Raw genomic sequence first — 10,131 nt, 5'->3', positions numbered from 1 at the left:
CAGAAGACTCAGGTTTGATCCCTGGGTTGGGAAGATCCCCAGGAGAAGAGAATGGCTACCCACTCCAGTGTTCTTGCCTGGAGAATTCCCTGGATAGAGGTGCCTGGCAGGCTACAGTCCGTGGGGTCACAAAAGGTCGGACACAACTGAGCGAGTAACACACACACATCCATCCTGGCTGGTGCCAGATACCCCATGTCCCAGTATAGTCCTGAAGAAAGATAAAGGGCAGGAACTGAGTGATGGCAGGAGCCCCAGGAAGGCACATAAATTACCCTGACATTGATGGAAGTCAAAGAAAATAAGTCCAATCTTGAGACAGTCCATTGTTGAAGAAAGAATGTGGAGGGTACTGAACACCCCTTGGCCAGGGGAGGCTGGGGTCAGGTGAGGTCTTGATTAGAACCCAGCCTCCGATTCTTCCTGTGCGTGGAGTGACTGATGAGACTACATCACATGCTGTGCAGAAGCAAAAGGAGTCAGCCTGACTCCACCAAAGGGATCAAAGCAGAAATATTTACCTCCAATTCAGCAGTTTGATTTAGTGCTTTCCTTAGGAATGTTTGGAAACACCTAGGTTTTTAGTAAGATTTAGAAAGAACTTGATTTCTCCCTTTATCTTTTCAGTTCTCACTCAGGTATTTTACAGCACGTAAACATGATCTTGAATGAAATTCACTATGTAAAAACCACATTTTCCCAAAAGGGAAGAAATGAAAATGCAGAGACCACTTCCCTTTATTCATTATGAGTGCCTCGCAAGATCAGTGTAAGTGGAATTCTGGGGCCAGGCTCAAGGTTTAAAGTGCAGTTCAGTTTGGGTCAGTTAAGTTAGGGCTGTAAACAGATCAAGTCTTCAGCTTTGACTGAGTGTAGTGGACACCGTCTGGGTGTTCTTCCATTTCTCCCTACATGCTGGGGCCACTCCCATGCCCTGCCCTTCAGGCAACCCTGTGGGCCTAGCCTAATTCCTTTCTCCTAGAGGTCATAAAATGGACCAAACCAGATGCTTCATCTAAGCTGGGCCATCCAGAGTTCCTCCAGCAATGAACTAGGATGTGTGTGAAATGTGTAGATTTGAGACTCCGGGGTGGCCAACTTCTGCCCCATGGTCTAGAGATAGAAGCAGCCCAGCTGTAGAGAAAAAAACAGGCTGAGAGAGAAGCAAAACTAAAAGTCAGAGAGAAAGAGAGAGAGAGAGAGAGAGAGAGGGAGCACCCTCTGTTTCCCAGAAGCTTTTCCACTTAAAAAAAAATTATTTATTTTTAGTTCAGGCTGCTCTGAGTCTTTATTGCGTGTGTACAGGCTATCTTTAGTTATGGATAAAGGATATGGATATCTTTAGTTATCTTTAGCTATGGCTAGTGGGGGCTACTCTCTAGTTGCAGTATGTGAACGTCTCATTGTGGTGGCTTCTCTCGTTGCACTGGATCTAGGCACGTGGGTTTCAGTAGTTGTGGCGCTCAAGTTTAGTTGCCCCAAGGTGGGTGGAATTCTCCCTGACCAGGGATTGGACCCATGTCCCCTTCATTGGCAGACTGATTCTTTTTTTTTTTTTTTAATGGTTTGTGTCCATTGGGGTTCCCTGGTAGCTCAGCTGGTAAAGAATCCGGCTGCAATGCAGGAGACCTGAGTCTGATCCCTGGGTTGGGAAGATCCCAAAGAGGAGGGCATGGCAATCCACTCCAATATTCTTGCTTGGAGAATCCCAGTCTGGTGGACTACAGCCCATGGGGCTGCAAAGAGTCGGACACGACTGAGCAACTAAGAACAGCACAGCACATGCTTCCATTTATTTAAAGTTGAAAAACAAGCAAAACAAATCTGTTCTTTTAGAAGCTGGGATAGAGTTACCTTTGAGGAGGAGGGAAGGAGAGCAAGTAGGAGGGAGCATAGAGGGGGTTTTCTGGGCTGCTGGTTATGTGGCAGGTCGATTCTTAACCACTGGAGCACCAGGGAAGTCCTATTGGTTCCAGTCCTTTTTGATATTCAGTTGTATACTTGCTCATGGGTCGGTCACTTGAGGCATCAATTCCTGGATTTTTGCATAATTTTCTCTTTTAACTTAAGCTAGCTTGGGTTGATTTCTGCTATTTCTGCTATCTCTATCTGAAGAGTATAAGAGATCAGGAATTAGTCTATGACTGTGCCCAGGTTCCAGACTGAGGTCTAGTTAGGAAGAATACTTGGTCAAGCATGCATGTGTGCTCAGTCTTTTCAATCGTGTCTGACTCTTTGTGATCCCATGGACTGTAGCCAGCCAGGCTCCTCTGTCCATGAGATTCTCCAGGCAAGAATACTGGAGTGGGTTGCCATGCCCTCCTCCAGGGGATCTTCCCAACCCAGAGATCAAATCCACATATCCTGCGTCTCCTGCATTGCAGCTGGATTCTTTACCACTGAGCCACCAGGGAAGCCCACTTGGTAACAGGGTAACAAATTTAAGTCATTAGGGCCCATGAAATAAAACCTAGAACTCAAGTTTCATTTATATTTATTTTATTGGCAGTTAATTTCCTAGCTTGGGAATTTATTATGGGAAGAGACTTTCTATTTCATCTTTGAATTTTTTCTTGAGATTATTCATTCAGTAAGCACTTATTAAGCATACACTATGTGGCAAGCACATAATAATTAAAAAATAATAATAACAATAATAATACAAGTCATCATTTTTATGTACTTGCTTGAAACACATTCTTTTATTTATTTATATATTTATAAATAAATATTATTTATTTATTTATTTATGACACCCTGTACATTAGATAGCATAGACCTAATTATCAGATAAGAAAGCTGGTGAAGGTGTGATCAAAAGCCACAACTAGTAATCTGTAGAGCAAGGATTCATGCTCAGAGCTGCCTGATTCTAAAGCTCATGCCTGTAGAAAGAGTGAATCCAAATCCTACTCCTTTCTTCTTCCGAATTTCAAAACATTTGGAGGATTGGGTATTTATATATCCTGTAGCCCTAATGGCAGCAGTCATGTAAATAACAGTAGTGGAAAAACTTGGATTTGAAAAATGAGTCACTGAATTTGCTATATGACAGAGAGTCTGGCTGTTAAAAGGAAATGTGATGAAATGTCTCACTCATCATTTATGTGGACAAGTTTTGAGGACTGCACTGAGGTTCTTTGTAAGTGTGATGCAAGAAAAAAAAAAAGATCTTGCAAAAGAGTTTCTTTATGCCAGCTAAAATAGGTTGAGTCAATGTTCAACCATTTGGTATTAAAAACATTTTATGAATTAGAAATACAATGTTATTTCCTTAACATAATAAAGAATAACACATTCAAAACAATGTCCAGCATTATAATAAAATAGTGGAACACAAAATGCATCTCCATCAAAACTGGGTACAAAACAAGGATGACTGTACTATTCTCAGTCTTCTCACTTAACAGTGTCCAGTACGCACTATTGCTTTACTTCTTATCTTTGAGATCTGTCTTACGTCATTCACATTCTTATCACAATCTTCCATAGAACAGGCACCCACAGGAAGTTAAAAAAAGTTTTTTTTTCTTGGTATATGCTTTTTTCTCCCAGACTGGGTTCTCGGCTCCTCTTTGGCACACTGGGTTTCTCTTTCTGTTTTTCTGCAGTGTACCTGACTGGTGCTTGCTTGTGTTGAACATGGGCAGGTCTTTCAAGACCTTCAGACCTCTCAGAGGCAGGGAGGATGAATCTTCCATGACTTCTTTTGTCCCTGACACTTGCATGTCTCACATCCAAGCTATAGGGTGGAGCTAAAAGCTGTTTTCTATCCACTCTTTGGAGACTGAGGGCAGAAAGAGTAAGAGTAGACTTCTGCTGGGGCTGTGTGAGGTCTTTGTAACCTGGGTTTTACTCTCTTCTGAAATGATGTTGCATATCTGGTACCAGAAATTGATCCATCTTGTTAGCCATACATCCTGTTCTCAGGATACCACTGGATTCCTGATAGTTCTCTGGGGCCTTTCCTGTTTCTGTTGAGCTCTTGAAGTTGGGATCTATACTCTGAGGAGTGTTTCTCTGAGCCACTTCCTTACCTCCTGAGTCTGTTTAACCACAGGTTGGGGAGTATTAGTGAGAGATCTCAGGAATTTGTCTAATCTGCTTCTTTCTGGGTTCAGTCATGGTGGAGGCTGCAGTGGGCTTAGAAGCTGTACTTTGATCTGTCAGAATGTTTTGTCTCTTTCCTCAATGGCCACACTTTGAAGTTTATAGCTTGTAGCTATACCCCTTTTCTTATTCTGTTGCTACTGGTGAATTTTCAGTTGTTAGTTTTGTGTGTGTGTGTGATGGTCATCTGAAAGAACATACAGGTGAGACAATATAAAAACACATTTTTAAAAATAATAGGTTATTGATGGAATTGGAAGCTAGCTTTACCAGATGATAAAACATGTTACAAAATATAGCAATTAGAGTATTCCTGGCATTAAGTATAGACAGACAGATTAAAAAGTTGAATGTGTGATAAAAGAAGTTTTATGCATTTTGCTTATTTAGAGCAAAAGACTAAATAAACTTGGCTCTTTCCTCACATATGCTTGAAAAATATTGCAAAAGATCAGATAATTAAATTAACTGAAAGTAGAAGACAAAGCTATTAAAAAAACCACTCTAAATGTACATAAAAGTGACTCTCAAGTCTCTAAATGGAGAGGAGACGTTCTGAGATGGGAGAAGATACAATAGAGGAAAAGATAAATAGATGTGATAAATAAAGCTTTAAACTTGTGCTTTTTAAAAAAAAAATAGAAGGCAATTTTTTTCAACAAAATTACAATGCAATCAACAAACTTGATGCTATTGTAATAAATGTGATATGTTAATACTTTTACTATATGAAGAGATCAAACAATTTATTAAGAGAGACATAATACCTCCAATGAGCACATGGATAAGAACATGAAGCAACAAGCCACAAGAAGGAAAAAATACATGAATAGTAAATTTATGCACATGCATTTTCTCTCTAATAGATGCAAATGGAAACAACAAAGTTATACCATAGCACTTTCAACTATACAAGTAATAAAAGATTGTTTTAAGGAATTCCCTGGTTAGGATTCTGTGTTTCTACTGCAGGGAGCTTGGGTTCAATCCATGATTGGGAACTAGGATCCCATGAGCCAAGTGACCAAAAAACTGGTTTAAGTGGTAATATTTAATGTGGATATGGAGACATGAGGGCTTCCCTGATGGCTGAGATGGTGAAGAATCTGCCTGTAACGCAGGAAACCCAAGTTCGATCCCTGGGTCAGAAAGATCCTCTGGAGAAGGGAATGGCTACCCATTCCAGTAATCTTGCCTAGAGAATTCCATGGACAGAGGAGCCTGGTGAGCCACAGTCCATGGGGTCGCAAAGAGTTGGACATGACAGAGTGACTAACACACACACAAGGAGACATGAATTTGGCATCTTTATATAATTTTGCTGAGCTTATTAATTATACAGCTCTTTGGAAACAAATTTACCACATTTTATCATGGACATTTAAAATGTTCATACATTTTGTCCATTAATTAAATTTCTGAGATTATGTGTGAAGGGAACAATCCTAAATGCAAAAAAAAACAAAAAAACAAAAAAAACCCCCAAAACCTCTAGGTGCAAAGATATTTATTGTAGTATTACTCATTAAGGAGAAATATTGGAAACGAGCTAAGTGTTCAATAATGGAAGAATGGTTAACATTATAGTTTGGATGCATAATGAGATATTTTATACCCATGACCAATGACATGTCAAAAAATACATAGATTGTGGTGTATGATTATAAATATGCATAGACAAACACTGAAGGCAAAACCCACAAAAATACTAAAAAATAGTTCTTTCTCAGTTGTGTAATTAGCAGTGGTTAACAGTACTTGTTTTTTTCTTCCTTTTTTGTTTTATTGTCAAAACTGTCAGTTACAACCCAATTCCAACCAGTGTGACCAAAAATAGGAATTTATTGGTAAAGTAACCAAAAATTACAGGGATAGAGCATGCTGTTGTTGTTGAGTCGTTAAATCATGTCTGATTCTTTTGTGACCCCATGGCGTGTAACCCACCAGGCTCCACTATCCACAGGATTTTTAGGCAAGAATACTGGAGTGGGTTGCCATTTCCCTCTACAGGGGATCTTCCTGACCCTGGGACTGAGCCCACATCTTGAGTTTTTAAATCCATGGGCTCCACTGATACGGTCATGAGTCTTATCTCTGCTTCTCCCGGTATCTTGATGAAGTTCTTCCTTGCTGTAAATCCTGGCTTCCTGTGTGAGACCAGAGAAGATGGCTGAAGAGCATTTCTACTTGTGTCCGTCTTATACCTCTCTATCCCAAAGCTAAAGAAAAATTTGTTTTCCTGATGGATATATATCAAGCCACTCTGTACTTAGTGATTATCTTGATTAGGTCACATGCCTACGGTGATCTAAAGGGCATATACATACCTCTGCTGTTAATAGTAGAGGAGTCAGGGGAAATGTGTGCATGAATTAGTCCCACCCAAATCACTTTCAGTGAGAGATCCACAGGAAAGAGTGCTTTCAATATGTGAGAAAGCAGGGATAGTCAGGGGGAAAATATAGCATTTTTTTATATAATAAACAAGTACCATATAAGTTAAAAAAAAAAAAACCCTGATTTTTAAGAGAAAACTATCACCACCCACCCACTTCCACCTCCACTCTATTCAACAAAGGAAAAAAATACAGCATTATTCAGATCTGACTAGTAAGAATGTGTCATTTCTTGCATCAAACTCAAGAAAACCAATGCATTAAATATTAACAAAAAAGCAATAATTCTTTTAGATGAAAGGAATGTGCAGTTATAAAGATTGGAAGTATCAAACCTAGCAATAAAATGAAAAGCTACTTAAAGGTAAAGTTCATGTGACTGGAGAAAAATATTGTCTTGAGTTATGATACAGAAAAGTCATGTTTTGAGCTAAAATGCTACCCGTCCTCAAAAACAAACAAGCTTGTCAAAACTAAAGTGAAACAAAACAAAATTGTGAGAGTGGGCTTCTGTCCAGCAGCACAGTGTTAAGTGTTCTGATGGAGATTTGCTGACCATTCACTCACTAGGCATCCTGCTAACATTTTCTTATCAAAGGAACTGCTATTCTCATGGGCACAGTAGCTGCAGACTTCTAAGGTAAGTGAGCAGTGCTGGAAGCCAAGATTCAGGACAGTTTTACCTCATGAAATCATTCATGTTACTTATTGCATCAGTAGTTCTTTCATTGCTTAGTAATATTCCATTGTATGGATATAGCACAATTTGTTTATCCAGGCATTTGTTGATGGCCCTTTGAGACTTTTCCAGTATTTGGCTGTTATGAATAAATCTGTTATGAAATTGTATACTTTTTTTTTTGGTGGATGTATATTGCTGTTTTTCTTGAGTAAATACCTAGAATTTATGGGCCAAATGGTAAAGGAAAGTTTAACTTAAAAAAAAAAAAAACAACTGTTAAACTCTTTTCCAAAGTAGTTGTACTATTTTATATTTCCACAGGCAGAAAGTGGAGAGTTCCAGGTACCAACACTTATTCTTAGTCTTTTTAGTTTTAGCTATTTTGTCTTTTTAGTTTTAGATATTTTAGTGTGTGTGAAGTGAGATTCCATCTTGGTCTTGATTTACATTTTCCTGATAACTAATGAGTTTGAACTTTTCAAATGTGCATAATGGCTATTTGTAAAGATTCTTTAGTGAAGCACCAGTTCAAATCTTCTGCTCATTAAAAAATAATAGGCTTTGGGACTTCTCTGTTGGTCCTGTGGCTAAGACTTCATGCGCCCAATGCCGGGGACCCAGGTTCGATGCCTGGTCGGGGAACTAGATCCCACATGCCACAACTAAGAGTTCACATGCCACAACTAAGACACAATGAGTGAGTGTGAGTGAGTGAGTGTGAGTGTGAAGTCGCTCCGTTGTATCCGACTCTTTGCGACCCCATGGACTGTAGCCTACCAGGCTCCTCTGTTCATGGGATTTTCTAAGCAAGAATACTGGAGTGGGTTGCCATTTCCTTCTCCAGGAGATCTTCCCAACCCAGGGATTGAAACTGGGTCTCCTGCATTATAGGCAGATGCTTTACCGTCTGAGCCACCATGCAATGCAGCTAAATAAATATATTAATTAAAAAAAGAATCAGATCAGATCAGATCAGATCAGTCGCTCAGTCGTGTCCGACTCTTTGTGACCCCGTGAATCGCAGCATGCCAGGCCTCCCTGTCCATCACCAACTGCCGGAGTTCACTCAGACTCACGTCCATCGAGTCAATGATGCCATCCAGCCATCTCATCTTCTGTCATCCCTTTCTCCTTTTAGAGCAGTTTTAGGTTCATAGCAAAAGTAAAGAGGAAGATACAGAGGTTTCTTATATATCCTCTGCTCCCACACATGCATAGCCTCTTCCATTATCAACATCCCTCACCAGAGCAGTGCATTTGTTATGATTAATAAAAGTACAATGACACATCAGAATCAACCAAAGTCTGCAGTTTGCCAGAAAGTCTACTTTTGGTGTTGTATATTCTACAGGTTTGGGCAAATGTACAATAACACGTGTGCTTCATTATAGTATCATATAGAATGTTTTCATTGCCTTAAAAATCCTCTGTGCTCCATCTGTTAATCCCCCATCCCCAGCCCCTTGGCAATCACTGGTCTTTTTACTGTCGCTGTTATTTTACTCTTTCCAGAATGTTGTATAGTTGGAATCATACAGTTGGTAGTCTTTTCAGCCTGGGTTCTTTCTTGTAATGATATGCAATTATTATTCCTCCATAAGTTTTCAGAACTTGATAGCTCATTTCTTTTGAACACTGAGGACTCTTCCATTATCTGGATGTAACACAGAGTCATTCACCTACTGAAGAATATCTTAGTTGCTTCTAAGCTTTGGAAATTATGAATAAAGCCACTATGCTATAAACATCTGTGGGTTTTGCTCATTCTAAAATTGGATTGTTTATCTTATTATTGAGTTGTAAGAGTTCTTTGTTATAAATACAAGTCATCTCTCAGATTTATGCATCATAAATATTTTCTCCTAACTGCTGGTTTACTGTTTTATTTTCCTAGTTGTGTCTTTTGAAGACACAACTGTAAAACTTTTGATGGAGTACAATTTATTATTTTTTCCCTTTATATTTTATAGCTTTATAGTTTCTTTATGTGTTCTAAATCCTTTTAAGAATTTTCATCTATCTCACTGTTGGAAAACTTTTTCCTGTGTTTTTAAAAATAGTTTTATTGAGATATAATTTATATACCATACAATTCACTGATGTACAGTAGAATTCAATGATATTTTAGTACATTCACAGGGTTGGACAACCATCACCACAATCTAATTTTAGAATATTTTCATTTCCCCTAAAAGATACCTTGTAACCATCAGCAGTTATTCCCTATTCTCAATTTAATTCTATCTCTCATACCTCCTAGTCTAGGCAAACAATCTACTTTCTGTCTCTATAGATTGGCATATCCTGAACATTTCATATAAATGTACTCATAACCTGTGGTCTTTTGTGACTGGCTTATTTCACTTAGCATAATGTTTTCAAGATTGATCAATACTATAGCATATATCAGTACTTTATTCTTTTTTATTGTGGAGTAGCATTGTATTGTATGGATGTAAACCTATTTTATTCACCCATTCATCAGTAGATGAATATTTGGGTTTTTCCCACTTTTTGGCTGTTATGAATAATGCTGCTATATATGAAAGTTGATGTACAGGTTTTGCTGTGGGTATGTTTTCATTTCTCTTGGGTATATATCTAGAAGTAGAATTTCTGGATCGAATGGTATTGTATTTTCAGCACGTCTTAGTCAGGTTTTATTATATTTATTCTTAAGTATTTCATATTTTGGACTTCCCGGATGGTGCAGTGGTAAAGAATCTGCCTGACAATGCAGGAGACACAAGAGACTCAGGTTTGATTCCTGGGTCGGGAAGATCACCTGGAGGAGGAAATGACGATTCATTACAATATCCTTGCCTGGAAAATTTCATGGCCAGAGGAGCCTGGCGGGCTACAGTCCATGGGGTCGCAAAGAGTCGGACACGACTGAGCATGTAGGCATGCATGCACATTTGGCATTGTTTCTATAAGTTTCAA

This window comes from Bos indicus, chromosome 1 (assembly GCF_029378745.1).
Source record: "Bos indicus isolate NIAB-ARS_2022 breed Sahiwal x Tharparkar chromosome 1, NIAB-ARS_B.indTharparkar_mat_pri_1.0, whole genome shotgun sequence".
Taxonomy (NCBI): domain Eukaryota; kingdom Metazoa; phylum Chordata; class Mammalia; order Artiodactyla; family Bovidae; genus Bos; species Bos indicus.
The sequence above is the reverse complement of the archived record's forward strand: the minus strand, read 5'-3'. Positions refer to the sequence as shown.